This window comes from Tamandua tetradactyla, chromosome 16, assembly GCF_023851605.1.
Source record: "Tamandua tetradactyla isolate mTamTet1 chromosome 16, mTamTet1.pri, whole genome shotgun sequence".
Lineage (NCBI taxonomy): Eukaryota > Metazoa > Chordata > Mammalia > Pilosa > Myrmecophagidae > Tamandua > Tamandua tetradactyla.
Genome location: NC_135342.1, coordinates 60,045,891 through 60,061,788, shown reverse-complemented (window position 1 = coordinate 60,061,788; position 15,898 = coordinate 60,045,891). Strand labels below are relative to the sequence as shown.

The following is a 15,898-nucleotide window of genomic DNA, read 5'->3' as shown; positions in this document are numbered from 1 at the left end:
GATGGCAGAAGAAAGAATCAGTGAACTTGAAGATAGATCAATAGAAATTACCAAATCTGAAGGATAGAGAGAAAAAGTTATTGAAGAAAAAATTATTAGAGCCTCAGAAACCTATGGAATAGCATCAAGTATAGCAAAATACATGTAATGGAAGTCCCAGAAGGAGAGGAGAGAAACAGGAAGAAAAAAATATATGATGAGGTAATGGTTGAAAACTTTTCAAATGAAAAATGTTAACTTATATATCCAGGAAACTAAACAAAGCACAAGTAGGATGTGTTAGTTAGATTCAGTTGTCAACTTGGCCAGGTGAGCATACCTAGTTCTGTTGCTGCAGACACAAGCCAATGGTACGTGAACCTCATCTGTTGCTAATTACATCTGCAGTCAACTAGGAGGTGTGTCTGCTGCAATGAGTGATGTTTGACTTAATTGGCTGGTGCTTAAATGAGAGACTGCAATGTAGCACAGCCTAAGCAGCTCAGTATTCCACATCTCAGCACTAGCAGCTCAGCCCAAGCCTTTGGAGATGCAGAAAGAAGTCACCCAGGGGAAAGTTGTTGGAATCCAGGGGCCTGGAGAGAAGACCAGCAGAGACCATCCTGTGCCTTCCACGTAAAAAAGAACCTCAGTGGAAAGTTAGCTGCCTTTCCTCTGAAGAACCAACAAAATAAATCCCCTTTTATTAAAAGCCAATCCGTCTCTGGTGTGCTGCATTCCGGCAGCTAGCAAACTAGAACAGAGTATAAACACAAAGAGATCCACACATGGATCTGGACACATGGTCAAACGCCTAAAGATAAAGACAAAGAGAAATCATGAAAGCAGCAAGAGAAAACTCATAATGAACAGTGGAATAGTAATACAATTATGGTTGACTTACCACAAATGATGGAAGACAGAGGCAGTAGAATGACATATTGAAGTACTTAAAGAAAAAAACTGCCAACCAAGAATTCTATCTCTGGCAAAACTACCCTCCAAAATGAAGATAGAATAAAGACATTCTAGATAAGCCAAAGTTGAGAGAATTAATTGCTAGCAGACCTGCCTTACAAAAACTGTTAAAGGTAGTCCTGCAGGCTGAAATGAGGTCACACCACATTCAGCTCAAATTGTAGGAAGAAATGAAGATATGCAAGTAAACATAAAATACTATAAGTAGATTTTTCTCATTTCTTCTCTTAACTTCTTTTAAAGATATGATGTCTAAATAATAATTATGATACTGGATTACTGGGTTTATAGCGTATGTGGATGCAATATATATGGCAAAGATAGAACAAAGGAGGAAGAAAAGATGGCATAGTGGAGCAAAGTTTCTATATTTTATTAGAATTAAATTCGTATTCTTCTGAAGTAGGTAAGTTACGATGCATATTGTAATCCCTAGGGCAACTATTTAAGAAAATAATTTTTAAAAAAATAACAAAAAACCAACAAGATAATGAAATAGGACACTAAACGTGTTTATTTAACACCTGATAAAGAACTAAAGGAGGAAGAGATGAACAAAGCAGATAAAAGGCAACAGAAAATAAATAGCAAAAGGGCAGATGTAGATCTACCCATATTAATAATTATATTAAACATGACCAGATAAGTAACCTCAGTAAAAGGTAGAGAGTGTTAGCTTGAATTAAAAAGCAAGACTCAACTACATATTGACTAAAAGAAACACTGCTTAGGTTCAAAGATACAAATAGGCTGAAAGTAAAGGATGGAAGAAGATGAAACATAAAGAGTAATTATAAGAGAGCTATAATGCGTATACTAATATCAGACAAAATAGGCTTTAAGACAAGAAATATTACTAGAGACAAGGACATTTCGTAATGATAAAAGGGCCAATATATCAGGAGGTTATAATATTTATAAATGTATATGCATTCTAACAATAAACTTTAAAATATACGAAGTATAAACTGTGGGAATTGAAAGGAGAAACAGAAAATTCAACAATAATAGTTGGAGATTTCAATATCCCAATCTGAATAACTGACAGAACAACCAGAAAGAAAATCTACAAGGATACAGAAGACTTGAACCACACCATCAACCAAGTTGACCTAATTGACCTTTTTTTTTTTTGTTTTTTGCATGGGGCAGGCTCCGGGAATCGAACCAGGGTCTTTGGCATGGCGGGCGAGAACTCTGCCTGCTGAGCCACCGTGGCCCGCGAACCTAAATGACTTTTATAGAATATTCCACCCGACAATAGCAGTACACAAGTTCTTCTCCAGCACACATGGAACATTCTCCAGGATAGACCATAATATACTGGGTCATAAAACAAATCTCAATAAATATAAAAAGAGTGACGTCTTACAAAACATGTTCTCTGACTACAATGGAATTAAATCAGAGATCAATAAAAGATATCTGGGAAAATCTCAAATATTTGGAAATCAAACCATAAACTTCCAAATAACCTATAAGTAAAGTATAAACATCACAAAAAGAGTTTTAAAATATTTTGAACAGAATGAAAAAAATCCCACAACATAAACAAATTTATGGGATGCAGCTAAAGTAATGCTTTTAGAAAACTTATAACTTTAAATACCTATATCAGAAAAAAAAAAAGAAAGGGTCCAAGAGCCTAAGTTTTCACCCTAAGAAAGAAGCAAAAGAAGAGCAAACGAAATCCAAGAGAAACAGGAGAAAGGAAACAATAAAGATCAAAGCAGAAATCAATGAACTAGAAAACAGCAATAGAAAAAGTCAATGAAACCAAAAGTTTTTTTTTTTTTAAAGATCAATTACATTGACAAATCTTAGCAGCCCTAGGAGGTAGGTGCTATTAATTCAACTAAATAGATGAAGATACTGAGGATGGGAAGGTGAAGTGACTTTCTCAAGGTCACAAAGCCAATCTGGGGGGAGACAGAATTTGAACCTGGAACTGACTCGAGAGCCCTAAGAATAACTAAGACACCTGCTCCCTATCCTGGGGGTTACAGTCCCTCCCCCACGCTGAGGCTGCATATTCGGGCACTGGGGTAGGTGAATCAGCCATCTGGGGTGCCATGTGGGTTGGCAATATGGTACAAAGCAAACTATCTCTAATCCCCACTCTCCTTTTTTCCCACATTCTGGAAAATCCTTCCTGCAAAAAGGGCTGGGAATTCCCGGCAACAAAAACTCACCTGGCCCCCCGCTCAGGTTCCTGACCTCCGCACAGCTCCCCATTCAATCCCCAATCCTCAGGTCCTGCGAAGGATTCTGATGTCACCTGGACTCTCTAAATGCCACACTGAATGGGCACCGTTTTGCCAACCGTGGTTCGCCCACTTTTCAATTGGGAATAATGACAGTCCCTCTCACTAGTGATCATGCTTGAATGAGTCCTACAGAAGGTCCTGCAGGGTTCGACGCTGGGACATATTAAAGGTGATGAGATTTCCACCCAGCTCCCCTAATTGACCAAGGTAACTGGGACCCCAGCGTTAGGAAAGACACACCTTCTTTCCTTGTCTCCAAGCTCACTTGAATTTTGTGACTTCGGGGTCTGAGAAGCACCTACCAAAGAGGCTGGATGAGCCTGAACGCCTGGCTCGAGATGTGGGGGCTGTCGCGTCCAGTGGGTGCTGCGCTTCTCTGCCTGGGTGAGCTGGGGGGCTCTGCTCCCTTGGAGTCATATTCCCTTTGCCATCAGGGGCCTCGGGGCTCCCCGAGTCCTGATACAGCTGATGGGAACTTAATGTCCTCATAAGCGCCTCTGTGTGGTGGCTTCTCCACCTGTAAAATCAACCTCATGGATTTCTCCAAGGGCTAAAATGATGGAACAGATCTGGTGCCATGGAAGTACCCAATATATGTCACAGTCGTAGTAATAGTGGAACAGATTTTCAACTTTCCAGTTTGGCCATGACACTTGGCTGGCGGCTCTGGCCATCCTGGAAGCCTGAGTGGGGAGGCCCGGAGTAAAGGATATTTCCAAGCATTCCTCCAAATTCCTCTTTGATGTGGTTCTTGGCCCCAGGGAAGGTGACAGGATAGCTTATATACTGCTGAATGTCTGACCACTTCTCACCCAGCCCCTCATCTGCTGCATTTATTCAGACATTCTAAGCGTGTTTCTCCACAATCTCCATTAGCAATCTGCGCTGGGCCAGTCAGGCGGCCGCTCCAGCCTGGCTCTCTTGTCTAACTGGCATTCATATAGGCAGAGGCAGCGAGCAGGTTTTAAAAGGAAAGAAATGAACACTGTTGAACATCTAATATGCCCCAGGTAGTGTGTGATAGGTGCTTTATTTCCATTAGTGCGGCCTCTTATTTCAACTCTCTAAGGGAGAACTTCTGCTGATTCAAAGATAAAGAAGATGGGGCTCGGAGAAAGGAAGTGACTTGCCCAAGGTCACCCAGTTAGCTAGGAGCAGGGCTGTGGTTTACACCCAGACCTAAGTGGTAACTGTGTGTGTGTGTGTGTGTGTGACTTTTCTGCTCTCTGGATGCCCTGGGTTGTGTTACAATCTTCTGTTGATTACTGTGTCTTCCTCACTAGGCTTTGGGCTCCCTGAGAGTAGGCACTGAGGGTGGCTGGTTCTGTGAGACAGCCCCCTAGCAGCTCTGCTTTTAATTTTCCAGGGCTTCTCATTTGCCTCAGACTTTGGCAGGATTCTCAAGAACAAATTAGGTTGAAGTCACGTTAATCTGCACTCTGAAACAGCCATCTGGTACATGCCGGCTGTTATTTATTCAACTGCCTGATATACTTGTCATGCCCTGTCTCTTTCCACAAACAAAATGAGGGACTTGCAAGAGGGCATTAACAACAAGTTGAAGAGATTCTGAATTGAAAGGGTAAATGAGAATTGAATGAAGAATGAAAATTTGAGAACAATGGGGATTAACATGGTTGCTGTGATCAAGGGTAAAATGTGTCAAGAGCTTCCCTGCAGCCAGGGCAAAGAGGGAAACAGGATCATGCCCCTGCACTACCAGAGAGAATTTTTGATTACATGGATCTTGGTGCCTACAGATCAGGGCACTCACTAGCTTTGTGAGCACTACAGCAACTTCTTTACAGAGGCTAAACCCAATCTAGAAATCTGGAAGGCCCCTTCACCACATGTCTAGTCAATCATCAAGGTCTGCTGACTCAGTTCTAGTTAGTCCTTAAACCTCACCCCTCCTTTAAGAGTGCCTTGGTTTGGCTCTCATTGCTGCCCCTGAATGATCTTCTAGTCTCCAGCCTGGCCACTCACCCTCTGATCGCCTTTTATGTCTGTGCTGGTTTGAAAGGAAGTATGCCCCCTAAGAAAAGCCATGTTTTAATAAAAATCCCATTTCATAAAGGTAGAATAATCTCTATTCAATACTGTATGTTTGAAACTGTAATGAGATCATCTCCCTGATTGATGAGATTTAGTTAAGCATGGTTGGATTAGGGGATGACATGTCTCCACCCATTTGAGTGGGTCTTGATTAGTTTCTGAAGTCCTATAAAAGAGGAAACCTTTTGGAGAGAGAGACTAAGAGAGAGCAGAGAATGCTGCAGCACCACAAAGCAGAGAGTTCACCAGCCAGCGACCTTTGGAAATGAAGGAAAACGCCTCCCGGGGAGCTTTATGAAACCGGAAGCCAGGAGAGAAACCTAGCAGATGACGCTGTATTCGCCATGTGCCCTTCCAGCTGAGAGAGAAGCCCTGACTGTGTTTGCCATGTGCCTTCTCACTTGAGAGAGAAACCCTGAATTTCATCGGCCTTCTTGAACCAAGGTATCTCTCCCTGGATGCCTTTGATTGGACATTTCTATAGCCTTGTTGTGATTGGGACAGTTCCTCAGCCTTAGAACTGTAAACTAGCAACTCATTAAATTCCCCTTTTTAAAAGCAATTCTGTTTCTGGTATACTGCATTCCAGCAACTAGCAAACCAGAACAATGTCTGATGACAGAGTTCTCTGCCTTATGAGTCTTGGAGGAAGGCTGAGCTTGCCTCCCACTAGAGAAGCTGAAAATGCCAGATACCCACTTTACAGCCTGTCTTGCAGCTAAGACACAACTGGGCTCCACCATCAGGTACAACATTACAGAAGACCTTCCCACAGGGTGGAGAGAAGGTCCAACTCCAGTGATGCCAGTGGCACACACTGCTGCGGGGCGCAGTGGAAGCTGCAGCAGTTTGGGCATGATTTTTGGCTTTCACCTTAGGTAAGTAGTCTCAGGGTCTGATACTTCACGCCACCTTCCCAGGGAATTGTTGAGTGGCCATGCATCCCTTAGATGAACTACTTTTCTGCCCGTAGCATTCAGAGTTGGTTTGCAGAGCTTGCAACTAAGAGCTCACCTGGTTCAGTGTCCTCAAAGACCCTCCTCCCAATCCTTCTTCCCCACCCCATTCTCCAAGGGAGCCACATAAAATGTATGAGCCACTGCCCACGATGGGAATCATCCAAAGGTAACCACCCACCTGGTGATTCTTGTTAAAAAAAAAATACAGAGTCCCGGGGCCCCACTCAGTCTGTTTAGATTAAAAACTTGTGAGTAAGGAACCTAGGAATCTGCATTTAGCAATATTTCCAGGTGATTCGATGGACCACAAAAGTTTGAGCATGACGGATCTACAGAGTAAGCTTCAGTCTCTCTTCCAGGCACCCAAGACCCTCCGTGGCTGGTCCTGCTTGCCCCCTTACTTAATTACTCTTCACCCTTGCCATTTCCTTTCCTTCTTGTTCTCTTTTCTTCCAGCAAAGGTGAATCCCTTCTAGATCACTGCACGTGTGATGCTGTTTCTCACTTCTATGTTTCACTCCTGAGCTACCCTATGCCTCAAATGCCCTTCCTAACATTTCTCACCTGGCTAATTCGTCCCTGGATTCTTCCCAAACCTCAGTGAACATTAAAACAAAATTGGTCCAGTGAACCAAAAGCCTCCAGTGAATTCTCCAAGGCAAAAGTTAAGCATATCACCTTTTCTGACCATAATATAATGATTGTAAACCGGTAGAAAAAGTTAAATTAACAAAAACCTGTACCATTCCGAAATAGAAAAGGAAATTAAAATTGCATAAATATATACTATTTAGAAAACACTGAAAACGAGAATAATATGCCTAAAAATGTATAGAACATTAACAAAGCTGTACTAACATATAAACCCATAGTCCTAAATAATTTTCCTATAGAAAAAGAAAGAATGAAAATGAAAACATGAATCAAGTATGAGAAGTTGGAAAAGAAAGCAAAATTTTGGGAAAATGTGTGTGTGTGGGAGTACAAAAGCAGGAAAGGATTTAGAAAATGAAAAAATAGTAAAATTAAGCAAACAAATCCAGGAGAGTGCACATATGTATTTAAAGTATAATCAAGGGAAAAAAAAAACAAACACAGAAAGCAGTAAGTCAGGCATGAGATTAGAGACCTCTAAGAGAAATGGTTAAACTCTTCAGTGTCAGGAATCCTTTAAATTCTTAAAAGTTATCAAGAATCCTAAAGAACTTTTGATTACATGGGTTATAGTGATCTATGTTTACTCTATTAGAAATAAAAATAGAAATTTATAAACACTAGAATACTCTAGTATACATTTCATTAATCTTCTGGAAAAGACATCAGCAGTTGTCATGCAGCTTCCAGAAAACTCCACGGTTCACTTGTAAGAGAATGAGAGTGAAAAAGGCAAATATTGTCTTAGTATTATTACAAAAACAGTTTTGACCAGGTTCCCAGAAGTGTCTAGACCACACTATGAGAACTGCTGTCTGAGACATACCACCAGAATCATGGGGAAAAATAAAATAGGAGAGCATTTTATGTATGCCTGTAAACTTCAAAATTTTGCTAATCAGTACTTTTCTGGGAAAATATAAATAATCAAAAGTGACTGAAAAAATAGACAACAAAAGGTAAATTGAATGAGTATAAAGAATTCCCTTCAAAGGGTCCCACATCCAGTAAGTATCAAACGCAACTCTCTGAAACGATCAAGGCACAGATAATTCCAGAGTATAGGAGATGGCATGTTTAATAACTGATTTCGCAAAAATAAGAAGACTGCAAGCCAACTTATGATTATAGCCATTTAGATCTCATATGAAGTCCTAAAATGCCACCTTACAGTATATTAAAAACAATATCCTATAACAGGGCTTATTCCAGGAATGCAAGAATGATTTAATATCAGGAAATCTATTAACGTAATATATCATTTCCGTAAGTAAGATGAGAAAAACTTAGTAGACTAGGAAAAGACAGATACTTCTTTGCCACGATAAATCCTGAGGATCTCAACTGACTCCTAACAGTATTCCAAACCATAGCATTTCAGAGTAGAGTTTGCTAGCATGTGGTTCCTGGAACACAGATTCCCAAAAATGGTATGGGGTGTTTGGGGATAAGCCTTTCTCTCCCTCCCCATTGGACTGATTTGCAGTCCTGAGCTGGTCTTTGGAGCCAAATCAGCCCTAGTCTTGGGCCTTTTGTTCACCAACGTTTGGGATCCTGAGAAGCTAAGTGGCCCTAAGGCCCTTGAGGTAGGGATGAGGAAGCTACCTTCCTCAAGGGCAGCCCTGGGAGCAGAGCCAGGTCAGCCAAAGCCCAGCGCTCCTTCGCTGGAGCTGACCTGCATCTTATCCTAGGAAAGCATTCGGGCTAAGTAGGACACAGACAGCCCTAGGTTCAAATACTGGCCTTGCTTTCGCTGCCAGTGCCCAGTGAGCAGGCCACCTCTCGGAGCCTCGATGATCTCATCCGCAAAACAGGAGAAAGAGTCTCTGACAGGAGTTAATCAGAGTAATCTGCCTAGCAGGAAGCCTGGCACGCAGAAGGTACTCAATATGTGACATCCAGACCTTTACAATCTTAAACGTGATTCCTAGGCACAGATGTCAATGTGAAAAGCAAATCAGTGAATCTTTAAGAGGAAAACATTGGAGAATGATTTTGTGACCTTGGGTTTCTTAAACAGCACACAAAACTTTCTTCAACAGCATACAAAAGGCACTAGTCATAAAAAAAATTGACAAATTGGGCTACATTAAAATAAAGAGCTTTGGTGGGAATTTGGTCTGTGAGCGGCCAGGGAGCCGCAGAACTGAGCTGGGGTTGAGATGCGAACAGAGTGAAGACCAGACCACGTCTGCAACAAGCAGACAGCTTTGTAAGCAGACTTCCCAAATACATCCATCGTTTGCAAACGGCCCCGGGGCTCTGGAGAGTGCTGCTGCGGGAGGCGTCTGTGCTGCTACTGATGCCTGGGGCTGCTTAACAGATCCCCAAACACATCTTTCTGGAATCATCCATGTTTTTCAAAATTAGCTGTTTCACTCTAATAGATTTTTCTTTGCTGGTTACCCAAGAGAGTTGGTGCGCCATCAATCATAGCAGCTCAATGTCAAACAGGATTAGAGTATAATAAGTCTTATGATGATGCAGGAAAACTCATTTTGAAACCTAGGCCTTATGTTTAATGAAGGGACGTAAAAAAAAAATACCTCTTTCAACTAAGTGATAAGTAAAAACCCCACAGGATTCCTTTTCAGTCTGAAATATGCAAAGCTTAGCAGCAGCCGACAAGAAATCTGCGCTATATACCCAGCCTGTCTTTTGGTAATGACTCCCATTATCAGTATGTCTCATTACCTGTTTTTCAGGATTGGTGTCATTTTAGCATTTCCAAGCCTGTAAGGAGTTTTATAGTGGAAGTCGGCTTCTGGGTTACTGAATTAAACTTAGAAACAGACTCTCATTCAATTTTTATAATATATATATACATATATATAAATTTATTTATTAATTAAAAACTTAATAAATGAACTAAAACATTAACATATATAATCAGTAATTCACAATATCATCACTTAGTTGCATATTCATCATTTCTTATAACATTTGCATCAATTCAGAAAAAGAAATAAAAAGACAACAGAAAAAGAAATAAAACGAAAACAGAAAAAAAAAAGATTATACATACCATACTCCTTACCCCTTGCTTTCATTAGCATTTCAAACTAAACTTATTTTAACATTTGTTCCCCCTATTATTTATTTTTATTCCATATGTTCTACTTGTCTGTTGACAAGGTAGATAAAAGGAGCATTAGACACAAGGTTTTCACAATCACACAGTCACACTGTGAAAGCTATATCATTATTCAATCATCCTCAAGAAACATGGCTACTGGAACACAGCTCTACATTTTCAGGCAGTTCCCTCCAGCCTCTCCATTACATCTTGAATAACAACGTGATATCTACTTAATGCGTAAGAATAACCTCCAGGATAACCTCTAGACTCTGTTTGGAATCTCTCAGCCATTGACACTTTGTCTCATTTCACTCTTCCCCCTTTTGGTTGAAAAGGTTTTCTCAGTCCCTTGATGCTGAGTCTCAGCTCATTCTAGGGTTTTTCTCAATTCCTTGATGCTGAGTCTCAGCTCATTCTAGGATTTCTTTCCCATGTTGCCAGGAAGGTCCACACCCCTGGGAGTCATGTCCCACGTAGACATGGGGAGGGTGATAAGATTGCTTGTTGTATTGGCTGGAGAGAGGGGCCACATCTGAGCAACAAAAGAGGCTCTCTTGGGGGTGACTTTTAGGGCTAATTTTAAGTAGACTTGACCTATCCTTTGTGGGGTTAAGCTTCATATGAATGAACCCCAAGACTGGGTGCTCAGCCTATACCTTTGGTTGTCCACACTGCTTGTGAAAATATCAAGAATTCAACTTGGGGAAGTTGAATTTCTCCCTGTTCTCACCATTCCCCAAAGGGGACTTTGCAAATACTTTTCCACTCACTGATCGAATCACTCTGGGATTCATCAGGGCATCACTCTGGACAAACCAACAAAATCTCACGTCCTACCCGAGATTCCAAGTACTTATGGTGTTCAATCAAACTATCTACATAAGTTATATTAGGAAATGCATTAGTCAAATATAAATTTTGTACCAAATAAACATTTTTTTGCTTTAGTCTCACACATAAGGTGAGATTTTAAAATATTAATTACCATCTATTTTCAGCATCCTGCAGTAATGACATTCCTTTGTTCTTCCTCGTGCAAAAACATTTAATTTTTATAATATATTTTTGCAAACTACTCTGAACAGTAAACCAAAGCCAATATTAAGCCATGGGGAAAATGCCGTGTGTGCATTTGTCCCCTTGCACCAGTGTTTTATCACCTTGCCACCCCCCACAGCTCTCTTAGTAGAGGCATTATGTATACCTGGGCCTCTCATTCTTTTTTGTGCATGCATTTTAGAGAAAGTAGGTTTACAGAAAAATCATGCAGAAAATACAGAGTTCTCATAAATACCCCTGTGCTGGTTTCAAAATATTATGTACCCCAGAAAAAGCCATGTTTTAATCCTGACTCAGTCTTGGGGAGCAGCCATTTCTTTTAATCCTGATTCAACAATGTAGGTTGGAATCTTTTGATTCTATTATCTCATGAAGATGTAACACACCCATTTGTGGGTATTAACTTTTGATTAGATGGAGAAGTGATTCTAACCCATTCCAGGTGGGTATTGTTTAGTTTACTGGAATCCTTTAAAAGAGGGAACGTTTTGGAAAGAGTCAGAAATGACAGAGCTGACAAATGGAAGAAATGACAGAAAGGACAGATCCTAGAGAAACGACAGAAGCCTCAGAGTCAAAAGAAACTTCACAGAAGAGCTGACACAGATGCTGACACTTGGAGAAAAGAGACATGGGTGTTGGGAGATGCTTGGAGCCCAGCAGATATCACCATGAGATGTTAAGCAAGCCAGAACCTGGAGAGAGTCAAGGGATGCCAAGAGATGAAAGCCAGCCCTGAAGAAGTAAAGTGAGGAGCCCCCACAGGAACAGAGGCTGAAAGCAATGCAGCCCAGGAGCAAGGGACCAGTGTGCCTTCCCAGCTGACAGAGGTGTTGCAGATGGGTTGGCATTCCTTGAATTAAGGTATCCTTCCCTGATTGCCTTAGTGTGGACACTTTCATTTCCTTAGAACTGTAAACTTGCAATTTATTAAATTCCCCTTTTATAAAAGCCGTTCCAGTTCTGGTATACTGCATTCTGGCAGCTAGCAAACTAACACAAACCCTCTCAACAGTTTTCTCTATTATTAACAGTTTGCATTAGTGTGGTAACTTTGTTACAACTGATGAAGCAATATTATTATAGTTACACTATTACCTATAGTCCATAGTTTATGGACTATAAATGGGTCCACCGTTTAGGTTACACTGTCCTAGATTTTTGTTTTTTTTAATGCTTATTCTAGGAACATATATACAATCTTATTTCCCCCTTTTAATCACATTCAAATATATAATTCAGTGGTGCTAAATACATTCACAATGTTGTGCTACCATCACCACCATCCATTACCAAAATTGTTCTATCATCCCAAAACAGAAACTCTACACCCATTAAGCTGTAAGTCCCCACTCCCTACACCCACTTCAGACCCTGATAATCTCTATTCTAGTTTCTGACTCTATGAATTTGCTAATCCTGATTATTTCATATCAGTGAGATCATACTATATTTGTCCTTTTGAGGCTCTGGCTTATTTCACTCAACATGGTATCTTCCAGATTCAACCATGTTGTCATATATCAGAACTTCATCCCTTTTTTATGGCTAAATAGTATTCTATTGTCTGTATATAATACATTTTGCTACTCATTCATCAGTTTACTCATGTATGGGTAAACCCAGTTCACCCATTTATGGACAGTTGGGTTGCTTCCATCTTTTGGCAATTGGGAATAAGGCTGCTATGAAAATTGGTGTGCAAATATCTGTTTAAATACCTGCTTTCAATTCTTTTGTATATACAGACCTAGAAGTTGGACTGCTGAGTCCTATGATAATTCTATATTTAACTTTATGAGGAACCACCAAACTGTTTTCAGTGGTGGCTGCACCATTTTCATTCCCACCAACAATAAACAAGTGTTCCTATTTCTCTCTATCCTCTTCAACAATGATTATTTTCCTTTTTAAATTTTTTAACACATTTATTATTCCCCTGATTGGGGGGGGGGTGCACCATTCTTGGAAGTACTGCAATACCAGGTTGATGCATGGAGTGGACGGAGCAAGCTCCTATTCCATCTCCCAACTCCAAAAATCCATTCAATATATTGTCCTTGGATAGAGGACGTATCAGATATTAAACTGGTAAGAACAGATACTACACTTGATCTTAGCCAAAAGGCCGAGAAGCGATTTTTCCATTTTTTAATAGTAGCCCTTCTAGTGAGTGTGAACTCGTATCTCACGGATTTCATTTACATTTCCCTAATGGCTACATTGAGCACGTCTTCATGTGCTTTTGGCCATTTTTAGATCTTCATTGGAGAAACTTTTATTCTTGTCTTTTGCCCATTTTTAAGTTGGGTTATTTGTTTTTTTGTTGTTGTTGTTGAATTATAGGATTTTTAAAATATATTTTGGATATTAAACTCTTATCTGATATGTGGTTTCCAAGTATCTTCTCCCATTCTGTAGGTTGTCTTTTTTTTGGCATGGGCAGGCACCAGGAACCTAATTTGGGTCTCCAGCATGGCAGGTGAGAACTCTGCCTGCTGAGCTACCATGGTCCACCCTCTTTAGGTTGTCTTTTTACTTTCACAATGAAATACTTTGATGCATTAAAGTTTTTAATTTTGATGAGATCCCATTTTTCTATTTTTTTTCTTGTGCTCTTGCTGTAAAGTCTGAGGAACCATTACCTAACACAAAGTTCTGAAGATGCTTTCCTTTTCTTGTAGGAGTTTGATAGTTTTGTTCTTGAATGCAAGTCTTCAATCTATTTTGAGTTCATTTTTGTATGAGGCGTGAGGTAGGGGTTCACCTTCATTTTTTGGCAATCAACATCCAGTTTTCCCAGCACTATTTGCTGAAGAGACTATTCTTTCTCCATTGAGTGGACTTAGCACCCTTGTCAAAAATCGAATGGCCATAAATGTAAGGGCTTATTTCTGAACTCTCAATTTGATTCCATTGTTTCATACATCTGTCTTCACACCAAATATCATGGTATTTTGATTACTATAGCTTTGTAATAAAGTTTAAAATTGGAAAGCGTGAGTTCTCCAACTTCATTCTTCTTCAAAATGTTTTTGGCTATTTGCAACCCATACCCTTCCATATAAATTTGATGACTGGATTTTCCATTTCTGCAAAGAAGGCTGTTGGACTTTTGATTGGGATTGCATTGACTCTATAAATTGCTTAGGGGAGAACTGACAACTTAACAATATTTAGCCTTCCCATGAAGAATGTCATGGCTGGGAAATGTCCTTCCATTTATTTGTCATATTTGATTTCTTTAGTTTTATAGTTTTCTGTGTAGAAGTTCTTCACATCCTTGGTTAAATTTATTTCTAAGTATTTGATTGTTTTAGTTACTATTGTCCTTAGTCTTAGTTTTGATTTCCTCATCAAATTGTTCATTACAGGCATACCTCAGTGATATTGTGGGTTCAGTTCCAGCTTACTGCAATAAAGCAAATGCCACAATAAAACAAGTCACATGAAGTTTTTGGTTTCCTAGTAAATATAAAGTTATATCTACACTGTATTGTTACCTATGAAACATGGAATAGAACTATGTTTAAAAAATAACGTACATACCTTAATTAAAATGTGACACAGAGACAGGGAGTGAGAACATGCTGTTGGATAAATGTTGCTGATAGACTTGCTCGACTCAGGGTTGCCACAAACCTCTGATTTGTAAAAGATGAAATATTTGCAAAATGCAAGAAAATGAAGCACAATAAAACAAGGTATGCCTGTACCTGTGTGGAGAAACACTAATGATTTTGGAGTGTTGATCTTTTATCCTACCACTTTGCTGAATTCATATATTAGCTCTAGTAACCTTTTGTGGATTTTTCAGGATTTTCAGATCATGTCATCTGTAAACAGGGGAAGCTTTATTTCTTCATTTCCGATCTGGATGCCTTTTATTTATTTTTCTTGCCTAATTGCACTGGCTAGAACTCCTAGTACAATGCCAAATAATAGTGGTGACAGTGGGCGTCCCTATCGTATATTTTATCTTGGAAAGCTTTGGACTTTCACCATTATATATGATCTCAGCTGTTGGATTTTCATATTTTCTCTTTACCATGTTGAGGCAGTATTCTTCTATTCCTAGTTTCCTGCATGTTTTTATTAAGAAGGGGTGCTACTAATATAAATCAACCTCTTTGGATAACTCATTTAAACAACCCAAACTTCTGGAGTCTAGAATAGGAATGAGGCCTTGTAATTCTCTATAGCTTACAGAAAACCAGGATACATCTCAGACTATGGTGGCTGATAAGTAAAAAGTATTGGTAGAGTTCCTTGAGGATCTGAAGGGAGAAAAACATATATATATGGAACTGTTAAACTCTCCCATTGGGAAAACTCCAGGTACTCTCCCAGCCATTGGCGATTGCAAGAAAAGAAAGAAAATAGGCTGAGCCCTGGATTTTGAGGCTTGCTCTTATGAAATTTATTTCTGTAGGGGAGAAGTTAAGACTACCCATAAGGAGGCCTAAGAGTTGCTTCCAGGAAACCTCTTTGTTGCTCAGATATGACCTCTCTCTCTCTCTAAGCCCCACTCAGCAAGGAAAATCATTGCTTTCCCCCTACGTGGTATAAGCCATTCAAGGGTGAAAATCTCCCTGACAACATGGGGCATGACTCCCAGGGATGAGTCTGGCCCTGGCACTGTGGGATTGGCAACACTTTCCTGACCAAAATGGGAAAAACAAGTGTAATAAAATTAAGGCATCAGTGGCCAAGGGAGATCAAATGGAGTCAGGAGGCTGTTCTGGAGACTGCTCTTATGCAAGCTTCAGTCAGATAGTGCTAGTTGCCATGGTTTGCTAACCCCCAACCAACATCACTCCTGTTGAATCTTAAAAACACCTAGGGGCTTCCAGTTCAAGATGGTGGCT

The 15,898-nt window shown here is 40.0% G+C and overlaps 1 non-coding gene across 1 annotated transcript; it reads right to left on the bottom strand.

Moving 5' to 3' along the window:
* Positions 1-12,979: 12,979 nt before the first annotated feature.
* Positions 12,980-13,170, bottom strand: LOC143660469 (U2 spliceosomal RNA). Its single transcript, XR_013164067.1, has one exon. It is a non-coding gene; the product is annotated as a U2 spliceosomal RNA (small nuclear RNA).
* Between the last annotated feature and the right edge of the window lie 2,728 nt (positions 13,171-15,898).